General features: G+C 45.6%; 1 protein-coding gene across 1 annotated transcript in view; it reads left to right on the forward strand.

The window, feature by feature from the left end:
• Window positions 1-19,099, forward strand: part of LOC147894679 (callose synthase 9-like) — a 433,662-nt gene that overhangs the window by 20,627 nt on the left and 393,936 nt on the right. The window lies entirely within an intron of this gene.

The raw sequence follows: 19,099 nt of genomic DNA on the forward strand, positions 1-19,099 counted from the left end.
CCTGGTTGACCTGTGTCGACCTGTGGTTGACCTGTGTCGACCTGTGGTTAACATGTGTCGACCTGTGGTTGACAGCCTCGGACAGTACTCCTGGATGAACCCGTGTGATCGCGTGGCTAACTTGTGTTGACACATGGTCAACATGTGGTCAACAGATGTCGTCATGTGGTCAACGCATGTCGACAGGTGGTCGTGTGATAAGGTAACAGTTTCCCCCGCCACTATCATTCACCGTCCCGGTGAATAGAAAGGGAGGACGAATCCGTCAAAGAAAAATAAAAATGAACTTACAAACCATTGATATGGTGATGGAGTGGCAAAAGGAAAGAGTACAGACCATGTGGTTGGCCGTGGGAGTAATCCAAGATTTGTATTAAGTTGAAATGTGAAAAATAAACTGCTGTATTATAAGGGACAGCATGGAAAATTGCAGAAAAAACTGAGTACATCTTGAGGTAAAACACTGATATTTACAGCTTGGCAAAATCTAACAGTGGGGGCCAAACAGCTTGGCAAAATCTAACAGTGCAAAAAAAAAAAAAAAAACCCAAACACCAACAGCCATGTATCAACACTTCTATGAGATTACGGAGGGTGGTAAAGCTGCAGCCTGTTCCTCTGCCTTCTCCTCTTCCGCCTTCGTATTTGGCTCTGTGGCTTTTTGCGCATCCCTTTGCTCTGGCTCAGTCATAGGTATCTGTGGATGGGGTGCTTCCTCCTCACACTCAAGCGTGTCCATCACATTTCTCAGATTTTCATACTTGTCTTTATATCGGTGGTATCGCCGGTAGTAATGATCCTTTTGCTCTTGCAAGGTGGACTGGGAAGTCTGGAGGGTGGCCAACTGCATCCGAAGAGCTGTGAATTCTTCCTCCATGGATGAACGCTTCTTTTCCAATTCAGCCACTCTGGATTCTGATTTTTCTTTGGCAATCTGGGAGGAAGACAAAGACTCTTTTAACTTGGTAATCGCTTGGTGAAATCTGGTCACCTCCGTGACATGCTGGCTGTGCAAAGTTGCCAGAGCTGCAGCATGTTGGCTGCATAAAGATGTCATTGCTGCTTCCCATTCCTGCCTGTGATTATGGAGATGATCCTCAAGGGCAGCCTTCTGAATATTCCAAGCGATGTCACGCTCATGTATTGCTGAGTCCTTCTCTTTCTGCCACCTTTCCTCCTGTTGTCGAAGTGTCACGCTAGTGGCGCGCTGCTGGGCTGCCTGAGCTCTCTCGAATTCTAACTTTAAATGTTGCTGTTGAGAGAGGAGCTTATGAGCATAACCTGTGGAATTGAAGACCGCTGTCCCAAGCTGCGTGAAGGTGTCATCCATGATACGCTGAGCAAGATGCAGGGACCTTTTCATCCACGCATACCTGTCGCTGTAATTCATCCTGTCCGCCAAATTAATGACGTCCCCCAATTCCTCAAACATGTCAGGGAGAGCTCCCTCTTCCTCGGTTGACAGGTTTCCTGTAGGTGCCAATTTGTCCAAGTGCACAAAACATGTCGGGGCCCTGGAGATCTTTTTGTTCTATGCGAGGCAGTCCTGCAAGGGAATGGTGAAGATTTGAGTGAGATCCTCCTCTTCCCCACGTACTGGTGAGCGTTTTTTGTGAAGGACAGATAGTAGTTGCCTGTAATCTTCAGTCTGTTTTTCCACCAGGGAAATATTTGAAAGAGGTGGGCCCGATGAAGCAGCTATGTAAGCTGTGAACATATCATTCTCATGAAGGGGTGGGCAATCAACAGATTTGGGCAGAATTTATCCTTCAAATACCTCCTCTGATGCTGAAGTGGCCGATGGAGCATCTCCGCGAGAGGGGCTCCCACTCCCATCTCTAGTCCTGTCTCTGCCTGGGGAGGCCGAAATGTGAAGTACACCCTGGGATGACATCTCCTGAGAAAGCCTGTGGGAGTGGGAGTCGGGTCCCAGGCTAAGATTCAGGTCCAACACCTGGTCCAAAACATGGTCAGAGGTCGCCTGAACTGTGGTGATGACTGCATCGGTGAAAGTGGTAGGGAGTGAAGACGAAACAGCTGCAGTCTTGCGTAACAATACACCTGTCGAGGAAGTCCCGGGTACAACAACCGTCGTCACTGGTACAACAGGAGGTGTACCTGGTGCAATCCCTCCCATGGAAAGTCTGGAGATCGCTGGAGAAGCCTGGACAAGTGTGACTGATGGAGAGGCTGTAAAGAATAAGGGAGAGAGATAGGAGACTCAAGTTCAGCTTTCTTCACAACACACAAAAGAGAGAGGACACAAGGTTGGAGGGTGAAGCCTTTCTTCACTTTTGCACACAACAACAATACAATAGAAGAGGGAAATACCCTATATGTCAAAACCTAGAATACGTGGTTCATATGTGAACCCAAACCAAAAACATACGTGGTAGTCTAACTACACCACGAGTACAACTAACATAGGCGGTGACATAAATGATAGTCATCCAGGAGATATGTCGGGGATAGGGCTTGATATCTCAACACTCCCCCTCAAGCTCAAATCCATCTCACGTACACCAAGCAAGCTCCTAAATCTGCGAAGCTTCTCGGTACCCAATGCCTTCGTAAAGATATCAGCCACCTGCTCCTCAGTGCTGACATAGACAAGATCAATCTCACCAGCTAGAACCTTCTCTCTCACAAAGTGATAATGCACCTCAATGTGCTTCGTTCTAGCATGATAAACTGGGTTATTAGCAAGCATGATGCTGCTAATGTTGTCACAATGAATGACAACTGCTGCATGAACTGACTGTCCCATATCTGCAAGTAGCTTCCGTAACCAAGCTACCTCACATGCAGCCATTGCTGCACCCCTGTACTCAGCCTCTGTGCTCGACAAGGCAACTGTTGGCTGCTTCTTGCTGCTCCAACTGATGGCACCACTCCCAAGGGAAAACATAAAACCACTAGTAGATCTCCTGTCTGAGACACTACCAGCCCAGTCAGCATCTGTGTATCCATGTACCTGTAATGCACACCCAGCTTCATAAAACAGTCCATAATGCAATGTGGACTTCACATACCGCAGTATGCGCCTAGCCGCATCCAAATGTGGCTTCCTCGGTGCCTGCATAAACTGACTCACCAGCCCCACAGCATAGCTCAAATCTGGTCTGGTTATAGTCATGTAAATCAAGCTACCTACTATGCGCCTGTACATAGTAATATCTTCAAGAAGCTCACCTGTCTCTGCATTGAGCTTCACATTCTACTCCAATGGAACAGAAATAGGCTTACAGCCTGTCATCCCATATTTGGACAGCATGTCCAAACCGTATTGCCTTTGCAACAGCCATATCCCACTCGGGGATCTAATAACCTCAATGCCCAAGAAGTAACGCAGCTCTCCCAAATCCTTCATCTCAAATTTCTGCTTCAACAGCAGCTTCACTTCATTAATGTCTGCATCACTATCACCTGTAATAATCAAGTCATCAACATAGATGACTATAAGCACAATCCCTCTGTTTGTCCTTTTCACATAAAGTGAAAAATCTGAATTGGAAATCTGAAATCCAATAGTGACAAGATATTGCCCTATCTTGTCTGACCATGCCCTCGGCGCCTGTTTTAAGCCATACAAGGCTTTGCGCAACCTGCATACAAAATCGGGATGTGAATTATCCTCATAACCTTCCGGCTGCATCATATAAACCTCTTCCTGCAAATCACCATGCAAGAAGGCATTTTTCACATCCATCTGATGCAAAGACCATCCCTTTGCAGCAGCCATAGCAATTACTGCTCTCACGGTTGCCATCCTTGCAACTGGGCTGAAAGTTTCCTCATAGTCAATTCCATATGTCTGCGCAAAACCTTTGGCAACCAATCTTGCCTTGTACCTGCTAACAGACCCATCAGCATTGTGCTTTACTTTGTAAACCCACTTGCAGCCAATAGCCTTCTTATCATGAGGCAAAGGCATCAAATCCCAAGTGTGGTTTGCATCCAAGGCAGCCATCTCTTCATCCATAGCTGCTTCCCAATTTTTATGCCCTGCTGCATCCTCAAAACATGTGGGCTCTGGCTCCTCTAGAACCTTGACCATATAAGCATAGTGATGTGCTGTATACCCATCATATCTCAGCCTGTCAACTGGATACTTAATACGAGTGGACCTCCATACAGCTGGATCAGTTGCAGGAGTCTTTAAATCATGCCTGCTTTTCCTTGCACCAGGTGTAACAACAGAAGGAATCCCAAGTTCCTCATCAAGGCTCATTTCAGAGCCACTTGACTCTCCATCAACATGAGAGCTACCAGCAGACACATCAAACACTGGAGCATGGTCCACTTTTTCTTTTCCCTTATGTGATACCTGCACAACACTATCAGGGCTGCCATGTGACGATTCACTAGATCTCAATCTCCCTGTCCATGCATTAGATCCACTAGTAGAGGATTCTCTGGGTCCACTCAAGGCTTGAGATTGCTGCTCTGCATTTATTGCAGCATTCCCATTTCCTGCATCTGCATCTCCTACCATAACAGTTGGTGCATACCAGCTGCTCATTTCATCAAAAACAACATCTCTGCTCACTTGCATTTTGCGGGTGGAAGGGTTATAACAGCGATACCCTTTCTAGTGCTGAGCATATCCAATAAAGATGCATTTTTCTGCCTTTGGATCCAGCTTTGTTCTCTTCTCATCAGGAACATGATTATAAGCTATGCAACCAAATACCTTCAAGTGAGAAATATCTGGTTTTTGGCCTGTATACATTTCTTCAGGCATCATGCCATGGACAGCTGCAATGGGGGTTCTGTTCATAATATAAACAGCAGTTGCTACTGCTTCAGCCCAAAAATAATCAGGCATGTTTTTCTCATTTAGGATCGCCCGTCCTACTTCTGCAATATGCCTGTTCTTCCTTTCTGCAACCCCATTCTGCTGAGGGGTAGACCTGCATGAGTACTTCCTTTGAATTCCCTGTTCTTTCAGATATTCACAAAATTCTTCTGAAAAGTACTCTCCCCCTCCATCAGATCTTAGCACTTTAATATGCACACCTTTCTCTTTTTCAACCATGGCCTTAAAAGCCTTGAAATGGCTGAACACTTCACTTTTGTGCTTCATAAAATAAATCCACACCTTCCTAGTGTAGTCATCAATAAACGTCACATAATAATGGCATCCACCAATAGAAGCAGTTTTAGTTGTCCAAACATCTGAATGTATCACTTCCAAAGGTCTTCTGCTCACCTTAGCATTTTTGGGAAATGCATGTCTGGCCTGCTTACCCATTTGGCATGCTTCACATACCTTTTGCATTCCCTCAACTCTGAATTTAGGCAAACCTGCAACAATGTTTTTCGTTTGCATAGATTTCAGCCTTTGTATATTCACGTGCCCAATGCGCTTGTGCCATATCTCAATATCTGCAATGACACCTCTCCCATGCGCAAACATAGCAGCTTTCACCTCAGGCATATCAACATCCAAGGTGAACATTCTGCCATTTTTGTTGCCTTTCGCAACCAAGCGGCACTTATTTTTCAAGTCCTCAACAAAGCATCCATCAGGGTTAAATCTAACCTACAGACCTTGCTCAACCATCTGGCCAACTGAAACCAGGTTCTTAGTGATTTTTGGAACATGAAGTACATCTGCCAAGTACTTCGTTTTGCCATCCTGCATAGCCAATGGCACTTTACCAACCTGCGTAATTGGGTGCGCAGTATCATCACCTGTTTCAACATAACCTGGCTTATCCAAATTTCTGACATCATGAAACCACTCACCATGACTGGTCATGTGGTTAGAGGCACCCGAATCAACATACCAAACATCATTGCAAGCTGCAGCATCTCCTGACATGGAGTTAACCATATGCTGCATCACAAAAAGGTGCTCATTTCTGTCGTCACCATGCCCACTTGATGATGCATAGTTGCTTTGCTGCAACTTCCCACTTTTGATGTCATTCTGTTTTTTATAGCATGTATTCTCCTTGTGTCCAGGCTTTCCACAATAATAGCATTCTGTGCTGCTATTTACTTGCTGGTTCCTTTGCCATGAACCACGGCCTCTTTGGCTCCCCCTGCCTCTAGAACTACCACGTCCTCCTCCATAGGACTGGTTTTCCTGTTGTTGCTGTTGGTTCTGATTTCCTGCACGGCCACCAAAACGGCCTCTTCCTCTACCCCTGCCTCTACCTGTATTCGAGTAGAAAGCAGTCTCTTGAGAAGTTGAGGTGGCTGAACCACCATTCCTTTGCTCTTCACTCAGCAAGAGAGCAATAAGTTCCTGAAAATCAGGAAATGTTTCACGGACTCCAATGGATGTCCGAAACTGTGCATAATCTTTCCCAAGACCATTCAAGGTCACGGACACTAAGTCCTCATCATCAACAGGTGCTCCAATGGAGGCAAGAGAATCTGCAAGGCCTTTCACCTTCAAGGAATACTCATTTATATTCAGATTTTTCCTTTGCACATTGTGCAACTCTTGCTTTAGCTGCATCTTTCGTGCCTTGGTATTTGTGCTATACAGCTTCACCAATGTATCCCATGCCTCCTTAGGCGTCTCCACATCCTGTATATGCACAATCATAGAATCTGAAATGCTAACAGACAGCCAATACAAGCATTTTCTGCCTTTTTCATGCCATTCTTTATAGGCCTTCAATTCAGCAAGAGTGGGAGTAGCACCCAAAACTGGTTCTGTAGTTTCACCACTGATGTAATCCCAAACTCCCTTTCCCATGAGGAAGTTTGTCATCCTAAACTTCCATGCTTGGAAGTTGTTCTTGTCAAGCTTCTCACTGACAATGGTAGACAGATTCTCAGACATTTTACAAATCACGAATTGCAACAGCAACCTGTAAACACAGCAAATGCCTCACAAGGGCAAATAGCAAAACTTCTGCAAAAAGCCTCACAGGGGCAGATCTGCAACACTGACGAAAGTGGTATTTCACCACACAGTCACTTCCTAGTGACGATTTTGCATAAACAGGCAACAGGCATGAATCTGCAACTCCCAATATCTCTGCACACAGGCATAGGATGCAATTTCTGTGGCACCTTTCCACCGACTGGCCGCGCGCAGTGGTCGCACAGCAAAAACAGGGCCTTTTTCAGAGTGCCTGCGAAGGACTTCCGCCTTCAAAACGGGCCCCGAAACGGCCTCAAATCAAAAAAATAAAGTCACCAAGGGCTTTGCCCTTACCCGCAGCATATACTGCACTCTCGCCACACCGCGAAGGGCCTCTCAATCTGAAGCAGTGCACTCCTGCACTTCTGGCTGTACTACCTGCAGAGATTTGCTCCCAAACTCGAAATAGGAAAGCAACACTGGTCCTCTTACCAAGACACCACACTTGGCTTGCTTTCTTGAGCTCCTTACCACGAACAAGGCTCTGATACCATGTAAAGAATAAGGGAGAGAGATAGGAGACTCAAGTTCAGCTTTCTTCACAACACACAAAAGAGAGAGGACACAAGGTTGGAGGGTGAAGCCTTTCTTCACTTTTTGCACACAACCAGCTACAATAGAAGAGGGAAATACCCTATATGTCAAACCCTAGAATACGTGGTTCATATGTGAACCCAAACCAAAACATACGTGGTAGTCTAACTACACCACAAGTACAACTAACATAGGCGGTGACATAAATGATAGTCATCCAGGAGATATGTCGGGGATAGAGCTTGATATCTCAACAGAGGCAAGTCCTGGCACGGGCACGACTGATGGAGATACAAGACATGTCACTGATGGTAACCCTATGGCACCGGTAACAGAATATACTGAAGAAGCTCCGGTGCAGACTTCATGAGGTGGCGCTCGCCGAGGTGTCCTCCTGAGCGAAAGAGGAGAAGAGGCAGTCCCGAGGGAAGGAACACTGGAAGTGACAGTGAACGATGTGGAAGAGGGGGTGACAGGAGGGGAGAGAGATGATGAAGGGAGGCGACCTGTGACAATGGGAGGAGGGTTGGCCTTCCACTGATGAAGTAAGAAGGTGAGGTGGGGCCCACAAGTACAGGTATATGTGCCCCAACGCTTGCGAACTGTGTTACGAAAGGCAGAGTAGAAGAGTGAGGCGAAATCATAGGGAGTGACCGAGAGAATGGAGTCTAAGGCAGAATGGATCGCCTTGGTGATGAAGAAGTGGCCTGGGGCAGAGTAGAAGTGTGTGAACAAATACCTCGCTAGAAGCGCCTCTCGGCTGTTTCCCTCGAGAACTTTCTTGCACTCATGTCCTCTGCGATGAGTTTTACAGGTAGACAAGAAGGACAGGAATGTGGGTGAGCCGGTGTGAGGTGGCAAAAAGGGAAGTGTGGGAAGACGGAGATATGTGGATACGAGACTAGGAGTGAACATGTGACGGGAATTCAAGAATCCGAATGTGTCTGTTGCAAAGTCATAAGACTGAATGAACGCAGTACACATTTGGACGTCCACCTGGGGAAGTGTGACATCATCAAACTCCACGAGAGACATGCGGGCTATCTCATCAGGTGACAAGATGCGAGACAGCTTGAGTGTGGGATCGAGGAAAGGTTTGAAAACCACCCGAATGATCGAGGAGGATGAAGCTGGGGGTGGAAGATCACAAGCCGTACTTTGTGGGGCCAAATCACCGCCACCGTTATTGTGACCACTGTGCCCACTGGATGCCTTGGATGGTGTTTTGATTGTACCTGTGGGGGGCATATAGTCAGAGCCTCCATGATCTGAATCAGAGGAACTCGAAAAGGGGGATAGCTCCTCATCCGATATGATAGTGATCCTGTCGGAGGGAGGTGAATCTGCAGCTGCTCGAGGTCGTTTCGAAGTGCTCTGTGGTGTAGACCCGGCACCCAGGTCATCAGTGGTGCGTTTGCCAAGTGATGCCATGGAAGATGGTCCCGATCCTGTCGTATGGCCTGCTCGAGCCCGATGGAAGTCAACGAGTAAAGTATCGCGGGGTAATCTGGGTTTGTACTTGTGGCGAGAGGCACGGGTAGGCATGAACGATGGCGTCGTATGGAGAGGAAAAGAGTACGGAGGGGGTGTCGATGTCAAGGTCTGGAGAGGCAAGGAGGGAGGAGGAGGTGTTGATGTCGAGGTTAAGCCCGGAATCTGCTACGAGAGAATACTTTAGCAGAGCCACCAGTGCAGGCCCATGCTTCAATGGAGAGGAAAAGAGTGAGGAAGGGGTGTCGGTGCAGAGGGAGAGTAAAAGGACGGATGTAGACTAGGGGGGAGGAGGGGGGGCTTGAGCTAGGAGGGGAGGTGATGCAAAGGGTGTAGGGAGGAGAAGGGGGGAGAGTTGCGCCAGAGAGGGGGACGTAGGCAGATAGAGGGGGCTGCGCAGGAGAGAGGGGGAGGGGCAGGGTGGTGGGTAAAGGGAGAGCGGGGAGGGGCTGTTGCGCAAGAGAGGGGGAGGGGACTGTTGCGCAGGAGAGGGGGAGAGGGGAAAGGTGGTGGGTAAAGGGGAAGAGGGGGGGAAAGCCTGTTGCGCAGGAGAGGGGGAGGGGACTGTTGCGCAGGAGAGGGGGAGAGGGGAAGGGTGGTGGGTAAAGGGGGAGAGGGGGGGGGGCCTGTTGCGCAGGAGAGGGGGAGGGGGCTGTTGCGCAGGAGAGGGGGAGGGGACTGTTGCGCAGGAGAGGGGGAGAGGGCTGTAGCGCAGGAGAGGGGGAGGGGGCTGTAGCGCAGGAGAGGGGGAGAGGGCTGTGGCATAGGAGAGGGGGAGGGGGCTGTAGCACAGGATGTTGGGATATCTCAAGGTGTATGCCTCAGGCACACCTTATGTTTCTATGTGTGAGTGCTAGAGGCACAGTTAGGTGCCCACAAGCACAGTTAGGTGGTGGAAGAGCCACATAGGATGATTGAGAGAATCTAGGAGCAGATTGAGGAGATGATTGTGGAGCTCTGAGGTCATCAGTGATGTCAGTGAGCATGTATGAGGTGCCTACTTAAGGACCTCACTCTTCTTCATTCTACAACCAAGTAATGCAAGTATTCTGAGTTTGTGTCCACTCTTTGCTTTCCTTTCAGCTTTCCAACATGGTATCAGAGCCCTTTGATCCCCCTTGAGCCCATTTCTGCCACATCATCATCTTCTTCTTCCCCATCTTCCTCCTTCTTCCCAAAATCTTAGAGAGCTTGGTTCTCCGCCTACAAACGACCATTGCCCAAACCCTCTGAGCTAGAAACTCCTCTAGTATGGGCAAACTTCCACCTGCAAGCAATTGAAGAAAAAACGTCTGTGGTGGCTGCCATTCTCCAAACAGCGAATTTCTTCTGTTGCTCAATACTCCTTGCCTGCTCCGCCATTGCCTGAGCCCTCTTAGGAGTAGATGAACGACCTCAAGACGAAGATTTTGAGCCATTTTTCAGGTCATTTGGTTCACTAACGAGGGAGAAATCGTCAAAACTCAGTTTCAGCCTGTAGCAACTCTGCCGGGCAAAAGTGCGCACCATTTCGTCCAACCTCTGTGCTGGACCCTCTCTGGTATATGAGCTTTCTTTTGCTTCAGAAAGCCCTCTTTTCCTTGCTTTGAAGAGTGAGCTACAAGCCCTCCAAGTTCAGCTTTTCAGTTTTGACAGTTTTGGACAAGTTTTTGAAGATGATGCTACATAAAATGCTACTCTAGCATTTCTGGTTTTTTGAAGCTTTCAATAACTTCAGTACAAGTGTGGCTTCAGTTTTGTTTTGAATTGCTAGACCTGGTTTTGATTGGAAAGTATTCATTTTAGCCACTTCTATGAAGCATGTAAGTGAAAGCATCATTGTTTGAAATTTGGTCACAAGACTTTGCTACATTAAATGCTTATATTTTGAAGCATTTCAGTTGTTATTCTAAGCCCTGTAAGAGAGAAGACACTACCCAATACTTGGGTTAGACCCTCTCATGGCTTGCTTATGCAAAATATGTGAAAAGCCAAAACATAAAGCAATGTCTTGTTATGCTACAAAAGATGAAAATGCCAACCTGACTTCCTTGTTGAAGATTGCCAAAACAATGGTTGCTAAAAAGGAAGCAACTACAGAGATCTACCCTCTCATGGCACTTTTATTTGACTCCAAGTACAAGAAAAAGATGAAGGTCAGATACCTAAGATATGCTTCTCTACACAACTATGGAGATGACAAGATAATTGTTCTCTTGAAGGATATGACTTTCAGATCCACTTGTTATATCATAGTACCATCTTATAAGACACTAGACACTGCCCATGTGGTAAGACCTTGCCTTGACATGGATATTTTGCCTCCACAAGATGAGGCATCCCATGAAGATTATGCATTTTAAATCATCTCTATGTATGCTCCAGATCTCTCTTTTTATGTCAAGGTACTCAGCCTGGATAGTCCTCCAAAATGAATGAAATAAACTATTGTGTTTTGTGAACACCTCTGGTCACCTTATGATGTAGGCCATGTGTATGTTTTGCTCCATGGTACCTCCTGCAGACATTGTGTGCATGTACATGCAGGGGAGATAACCATTGGAAGGTCTTTTTTGTATCCCTTTTTGTTTACCTTACACCCAAGGGAACCCTTGCTAGCATGAGAACCTAGCCATAGATTAATCCTTGACCACCATGAGATGGCATGAGAAACTATGAGACTAGATGTATCCTTGAGTTTGGAAGAAGGGGCTGCAATCGGATGTTGATCGCCTTGGCAAGGATTTTGTATAGAGTGCCCAAAAGAGTGATGGGTCTCCAATGGGATACAAAATTCTTGTTGCCACCTTTCGGGATAAGGTGTATGAGTCCCTCAGTCAGTAATTCAATCATCTCATCCAAGTCCCAAATGCCCTTCACGGCTGAAGTAATATGATCACCTATCATATCCCAAAAGGCTGTAAAAAAAGATGGAGTAAGATCCCCAAGCCATGTCGATGTCATAAGAAAAGATCTGTTGACAGGGCTTTGGTGAAGATATCCACTACATTGTCCTCAGATGGACAATAGATGAGATCAATGAAGCCATTAGAAATACAATCCCATACATAATGATAATGATTTTCAATGTGTTTCATGCGAGCATGAAAGACAGGATTGTTGGCTATGGCAATGCAACTCTGGCTGTCACAACAGATAGAGTTTGCTTCGCCATCCTGTGCATGATGCAAGTCATGCAAAAGCTACCTTAACCACATTAACTCCGTAGCAGCTGAACTTGAAGCTTTATGCTCTGCTTCACTGGAGGAAAGAGAGACTCGCTCTTGCTTCTTATTGAGCCATGAGATACAGGCTGAACCCAATGAGAAGCAATAGCCAGAAGTGGACCGTCTGTCGTCAATGTCCCCTAACCAATCTGAGTCGGTGAAACCACTCAGCTCTAGATCACAATCTGAAGCATAATGCAAGCCAAGAGAGAGAGTGCCATGGACATATATGAGAACCCTCTTTGCTGCATTCCAATGTGTGATCGTGGGAAAATGCATGAACTGGCTCAAAAGCCTTGTGGCATAGGCAATATTAGGCCGTATGGAGGATAGATATATCAAACTGCCAACCAACTGCCTGTACAAAGTGCCATCAAACTTTACAGTAGTATCATGCTTACTCAGCTTGAGTCCCTTTTCCAATGGAGTAGCCACATGCTTACAGCTCTCCATTTTAAATTTCTGCAACAACCCCTTTGAATACTTTGTCTGTGACGTAGAAATCCCATCATGGGTCTGCCAAAACTCAATGCCAAGACAATAATGCAATAGGCCCAAATCCGTCATGTCAAAGTTGTGACATAAAGCGGACTGCACTGCTGTAATTTGCTGCAAATCACTGCGAGTGAGTATGATGTCATCCACATATAGTACCAACATGACCAATTCTGATTTTTGCTGCAGAACATATAGATTTGGCTCTCTATGAGTGTTTATGAAGCCCTGGACAGCAAAAACTGATGTATCTTCTGATACCATGCACGAGGTGCTTGCTTCAGCCCATATAGAACCTTCCTGAGCTTACATACCTTGTGCTCTTGTCCCTTCACCTCAAAACCTTGGGGCTGATTTACATAGACCTCCTCTTAAGATCTCCATTGAGGAAAGGGGTCTTGACATCCATCTGGTACACTGACCAACCATAAAATGTAGCAAGAGAGATGACTGAACGAATGGTGGTCATCTTGGCCACTGGAGCAAAAGTCTCCTCATACTATCCCCTCCTCTTATGCATACCCCTTGGCAACCGAACGGGCTTTGTATTTCTCAACTGTGCCATCTGAATGGTATTTCACCTTGTAAATCCATTTCGTGCCAACCACATTTTTTCCAATGGGCGCATCAACCAAGTCCCATGTGGCATTCTTCTCAATGGATTTAATCTCAGCTTCCATAGCTTTCTGCAATGCCGGATTATGCTGAGCATCCTTGAAGCTCGCTCATTTTCAGCTTCCATCATTGAGGTCATCAAAGTAAAATTGACCTTTTTTTAAATTTTTCTTAGTGTTGGCCTTGGTTTTCCGGCTGATCCTTAGTATCTTGAATGGTCAACCTTGCCCAATGTGGAATAGATTTCTTTGTTGTACCACTCGGGGCTGCATCAACATCTGTAGTGGCCTCACGACGTTGATAATGCCTCTAAACATGAGGCTGTCTATTCTCATTAATTGGCTGCAAATCTGAAACATTTGAGGGAGAGCCATCCTCAACATGTGGTGAGCCATCTGAACTATGAGAACTAGAAGGGGAAGCATCAAGAGACTCCATCTTATCATCCTCAAATTGGATGATGTCCGAAGAGATGTCATTGTATGGTGGCAAGTCTGCACCAGCGGGCTGCACACACTCATTCTCAGCAAAGAGAACATCTCTGCTAATTATTACCTTCCTGGTAGCGGGATTATAAAGCCTAAATCCCTTGCTTTTAGTGCTATGCCCCACGAAAATGCATTTGACACTTTTGTCATCAAGCTTTGTCCGATGTGCATCTGGAACCAAAGCATATGCCATTGAGCCAAAAACTTTGAAATGACTAACCATTGGCTTAAAGCCATACAAAGCCTCAAATGGAGTCACATTAACCAACGCTTTGGTAGAGCCTCTCTTCTAAATGTAAGTGGCTGTCACAACTGCTTCTCCCCAAAAAGCCTTAGAGACTCTCTTGGATTTCAGCATGCATCTTGTCATCTCCATGAGAGTACGATTCTTCCTCTCAGGGAGTAGATTTTGCTGTGGTGTGTAAGGGCATGTCAAGTGATGTTTAATCCCATGCTGCTTCAAAAATCCCTGGAATGCATGTGACATGTACTCTCCCCCTCTATCTTAGTTGAGTGTTCCAATTCTAGAATTGGTTTGGTTCTCAGCCATAGCTTTGAACTCCTGAAACCAATAGAACACCTCATATTTTTTCTTCATGAGAGAAAGCCATGTGAACCTGAAGAAGTCATCTATAAAGGTCACAAAGTACCTTGCTCCTCTATGTGTGGGAATAGTCATGGGGCCACATACATCACTGTGCACTATCCGCAACACTCTAGTTGCCTTGGCCCAATTCTTGCCTTGTTTCTTGCCTTGTTTACAGAATGGCAAGCCATGCAATTTGCCAAGTGCACACCCCTCACACACTTCATTTGCTGGTTGCTGCAATTTTGGCATTCCCTGAGTCATATTATTGTTGTACGAGTAGGACAATGCCCTGTGATGGACATGTCCAAACCTGGCATGCCATAAATCAGCCTGGGAAGTGTTTGCTACAGCCAATACCTTTTGATCATAAGTCAACATGGCTTGGGGATATGAGACATTCAAACAATGTCAAGGGGGGTTGTAAAATGACATTGTTTTCTTTTATACTCCCATAGGTTTCTATATCCACATGTGGATGAATTTGTGCAACCATGGTACTTTAGGTATTGCAGGTGCTTCTGAGATCCTTCCAGAGTATTTCAGCAATATCATTGAGGGGGTATTTGTAGAGATATATACAATGATATGATGGTGTAGGATACACTAGGACTTAGTCTATTTTAGAGTTTTTGTGTGCTCTAGTACTTGGACTATATTTACCAAGTACTTGTACTTCATTTGGTTGAACATTTCAGTTGAAGTTCACTTGTGTTCACTTATTGTTCTCTTGTGTTCACAAATCTTCTCCATTCTTGTTGTTACATGTTCTCCTTCCGCGGGTGAGGATTGGATAGATAGAAGTGCATGGAATTTTACCTGTGTGCATCTCATGATTCATTCCTTCCTCTTATGGCTGCCATCTTTAAAGCTTGGGCAGCTTCAAGGGTAATCTTTGGAGAGTCTCCCGTCTTCTCTAAAAGAGATTGATAGGCAGCCTGTCATGTGGAATAATAGCGTACTTGATGAGCAAAGCACACCTCTTGCTATTACACGATATATGCAATGGTCGTGATGGCAGAGAGGACCCAATTCCATTGTGCACACTTGGAAGGATTTCAAAAACCTTTTGGATGATCATAAGTTTTAGTTAGTAAGTCACCTCAAAGGGAGCGAGAGGAAAATTGAACCGATTGATGTAGCTTTACCCTTGGATTGGGTGGTTACAGATGACAAGCCACACCATCATCATTTGTGGATTATGGCATTTACCAGGGTCATAGGACTCCGATAAGGCTCAAATAGGGATACCTTGGTTTTTAATGTTCACTTTGGGGGCAGGCTGTCCAAGTCTAGGAATGAGGATATCCTTATGGAGGTGGTTGCCTTTGAAGATGCAAGACATGGAATGGAAAGGAGAGTGGAAAAGCATGACTAGGCAAACATAAAGAAATGAATGAATGCTATAAAGAAATGTACAACCAAAGAAAAGTACTTACATGACCAAGGATTGAGGCTTGATTAATTTGACATGAGAAAGTACAATGCCTTTATAGGGTAGGCACACACACACTCTAAGTGTCAAATGTATATGGGATAAGTCCCACAGTGACACGTGGCACTCTAGGATATAAAGTAGTATAGTACTACTCTAGAACTCAATAGAAACACACTAAAAGTCACTCAAATTGACTCCATTTCCTAACACCCTCCCATGAGGAAAGGTGAGGGACTACACGAATGAAACCAAAGTCATGATAATGACAGTCATGAAAACTGTGCATGCCGGTCTAGAACTAGACATGGCTCCCACACAATCTCAGAGGTGTTGAGATATCAAGCCCTATCCCCGACATATCTCCTGGATGACTATCATTTATGACATATAGGGTATTTCCCTCTTCTATTGTATTGTTGTTGTGTGCAAAAGTGAAGAAAGGCTTCACCCTACAACCTTGTGTCCTCTCTCTTTTGTGTGTTGTGAAGAAAGCTGAACTTGAGTCTCCTATCTCTCTCCCTCTTTCTTTACATGGTATCAGAGCCTTGTTCGTGGTAAGGAGCTCAAGAAAGCTAGCCAAGTTTGTGGTGTCCTGGTAAGAGGACCAGTGTAGCTTTCCTATTTCGAGTTTGGGAGCAAATCTCTGCAGGTAGCACAGCCAGAAGTGCAGGAGTGCACTGCTTCAGATTGAGAGGCCCTTCGCGGTGCGGCGAGAGCGCAGTATATGCTGCGGGAGAGGGCGAACCCCTCGGCGACTTTGTTTTTCTGATTTGAGGCCGTTTCGGGGCCCGTTTTGAAGGCGGAAGTCCTTCGCAGGCACTCAGAAAAAGGCCCTATTTTTGCTGTGCGACCACCGCGCGGCTAGTCGGTGGAAAGGTGCCATAGAAATTGCATCGTATGCCTATGTGCAGAGATATTGGGAGTTGCAGATTCATGCCTGTTGCCTGTTGATGCAAAATCGTCACGAGGAAGTGACTGTGTGGTGAAATACCACTTTCGTCAGTGTTGCAGATCTGCCCCTGTGAGGCTCTTTGCAGAAGTTTTGCTATTTGCCCTTCTGAGGCATTTGCTGTGTTTACAGGTTGCTGTTGCAATTCATGATTTGTAAAATGTCTGAGAATCTGTCTACCATTGTCAGTGAGAAGCTTGACAAGAACACAACTTCCAAGCATGGAAGTTCAGGATGACAAACTTCTTTATGGGAAAGGGAGTTTGGGATTACATCAGTGGTGAAACTGCAGAACCAGTTTTGGGTGCTGCTCCCACTCCTGCTGAATTGAAGGCCTTTAAAGAATGGCATGAAAAAGCCAGAAAATGCCTGTATTGGCTGTCCGTTAGCATTTCAGATTCTATGATTGTGCATATACAGGATCTAGAGACGCCTAAGGAGGCATGGGATACATTGGTGAAGCTGTATAGCACAAATACCAAAGCACGAAAGATGCAGCTGCAGGAGTTGCACAATGTGCAAAGGAAAAATCTGAATATAAATGAGTATTCCTTGAAGGTGAAAGGCCTTGCAGATTCTCTTGCCTCCATTGGAGCACCTGTTGATGATGAGGACTTAGTGTCCGTGACCTTGAATGGTCTTGGGAAAGATTATGCACAATTTCGGACATCCATTGGAGTCCGTGAAACATTTCTTGATTTTCAGGAACTTATTGCTCTCTTGCTGAAGGAATGGTGGTTCAGCCACCTCAACTTCTCAAGAGACTGCTTTCTACTCGAATACAGGTAGAGGCAGGGGTAGAGGAAGAGGCCGTTCTGGTGGCCGTGCACGAAATCAGAACCAACAGCAACAACAAGAAAACCAGTCCTATGGAGGAGGACGTGGTAGTTCTAGAGGCAGGGGGAGCCAAAGAGGCCGTGGTTCATGGCAAAGGAACCAGCAAGTAAATAGCAGCATAGAATGCTATTATTGTGGAAAGCCTGGACACAAGGAGAATACATGCTATAAAAAGCAGAATGACATCAAAAGTGGAAAGTTGCAGCAAAGCAACTATGCATCATCAAGTGGGCATGGTGATGACAGAAATGAGCACCTTTTTGTGATGCAGCATATGATTAACTCCATGTCAGGAGATGCTGCAGCTTGCAATGATGTTTGGTATGTTGATTCAGGTGCCTCTAACCACATGACCAGTCATGGTGAGTGGTTTCATGATGTCAGAAATTTGGATAAGCCAGGTTATGTTGAAACAGGTGATGATACTGCGCACCCAATTACGCAGGTTGGTAAAGTGCCATTGGCTATGCAGGATGGCAAAACAAAGTACTTGGTAGATGTACTTCATGTTCCAAAAATCACTAAGAACCTGGTTTCAGTTGGCCAGATGGTTGAGCAAGGTCTGCAGGTTAGATTTAATCCTGATGGATGCTTTGTTGAGGACTTGAAAAATAAATGCCGCTTGGTTGCGAAAGGCAACAAAAATGGAAGAATGTTCACCTTGGATGTTGATATGCCTGAGGTGAAAGCTGCTATGTTTGCGCATGGGAGAGGTGTCATTGCAGATATTGAGATATGGCACAAGCGCATTGGGCATGTGAATATACAAAGGCTGAAATCTATGCAAACGAAAAACATTGTTGCAGGTTTGCCTAAATTCAGAGTTGAGGGAATGCAAAAGGTATGTGAAGCATGCCAAATGGGTAAGCAGGCCAGACATGCATTTCCCAAAAATGCTAAGGTGAGCAGAAGACCTTTGGAAGTGATCCATTCAGATGTTTGGACAACCAAAGCTGCTTCTATTGGTGGATGCCATTATTATGTGACGTTTATTGATGACTACACTAGGAAGGTGTGGATTTATTTTATGAAGCACAAAAGTGAAGTGTTCAGCCATTTCAAGGCTTTTAAGGCCATGGTTGAAAAAGAGAAAGGTGTGCATATTAAAGTGCTAAGATCTGATGGTGGGGGAGAGTACTTTTCAGAAGAATTTTGTGAATATCTGAAAGAACAGGGAATTCAAAGGAAGTACTCATGCAGGTCTACCCCTCAGCAGAATGGGGTTGCAGAAAGGAAGAACAGGCATATTGCAGAAGTAGGACGGGCGATCCTAAATGAGAAAAACATGCCTGATTATTTTTGGGCTGAAGCAGTAGCAACTGCTGTTTATATTATGAACAGAACCCCCACTGCAGCTGTCCATGGCATGACGCCTGAAGAAATGTATACAGGCCAAAAACCAGATATTTCTCACTTGAAGGTATTTGGTTGCATAGCTTATGTTCATGTTCCTGATGAGAAGAGAACCAAGCTGGATCCAAAGGCAGAAAAATGCATCTTTATTGGATATGCTCAGCACCAGAAAGGGTATCGCTGTTATAACCCTTCCACTCGCAAAATGCAAGTGAGCAGAG

Source organism: Dipteris shenzhenensis, chromosome 14 (genome assembly GCF_047967505.1).
Source record: "Dipteris shenzhenensis isolate YYH24624 ecotype China chromosome 14, Dip_SZ_1.0, whole genome shotgun sequence".
NCBI classification, from domain to species: domain Eukaryota; kingdom Viridiplantae; phylum Streptophyta; class Polypodiopsida; order Gleicheniales; family Dipteridaceae; genus Dipteris; species Dipteris shenzhenensis.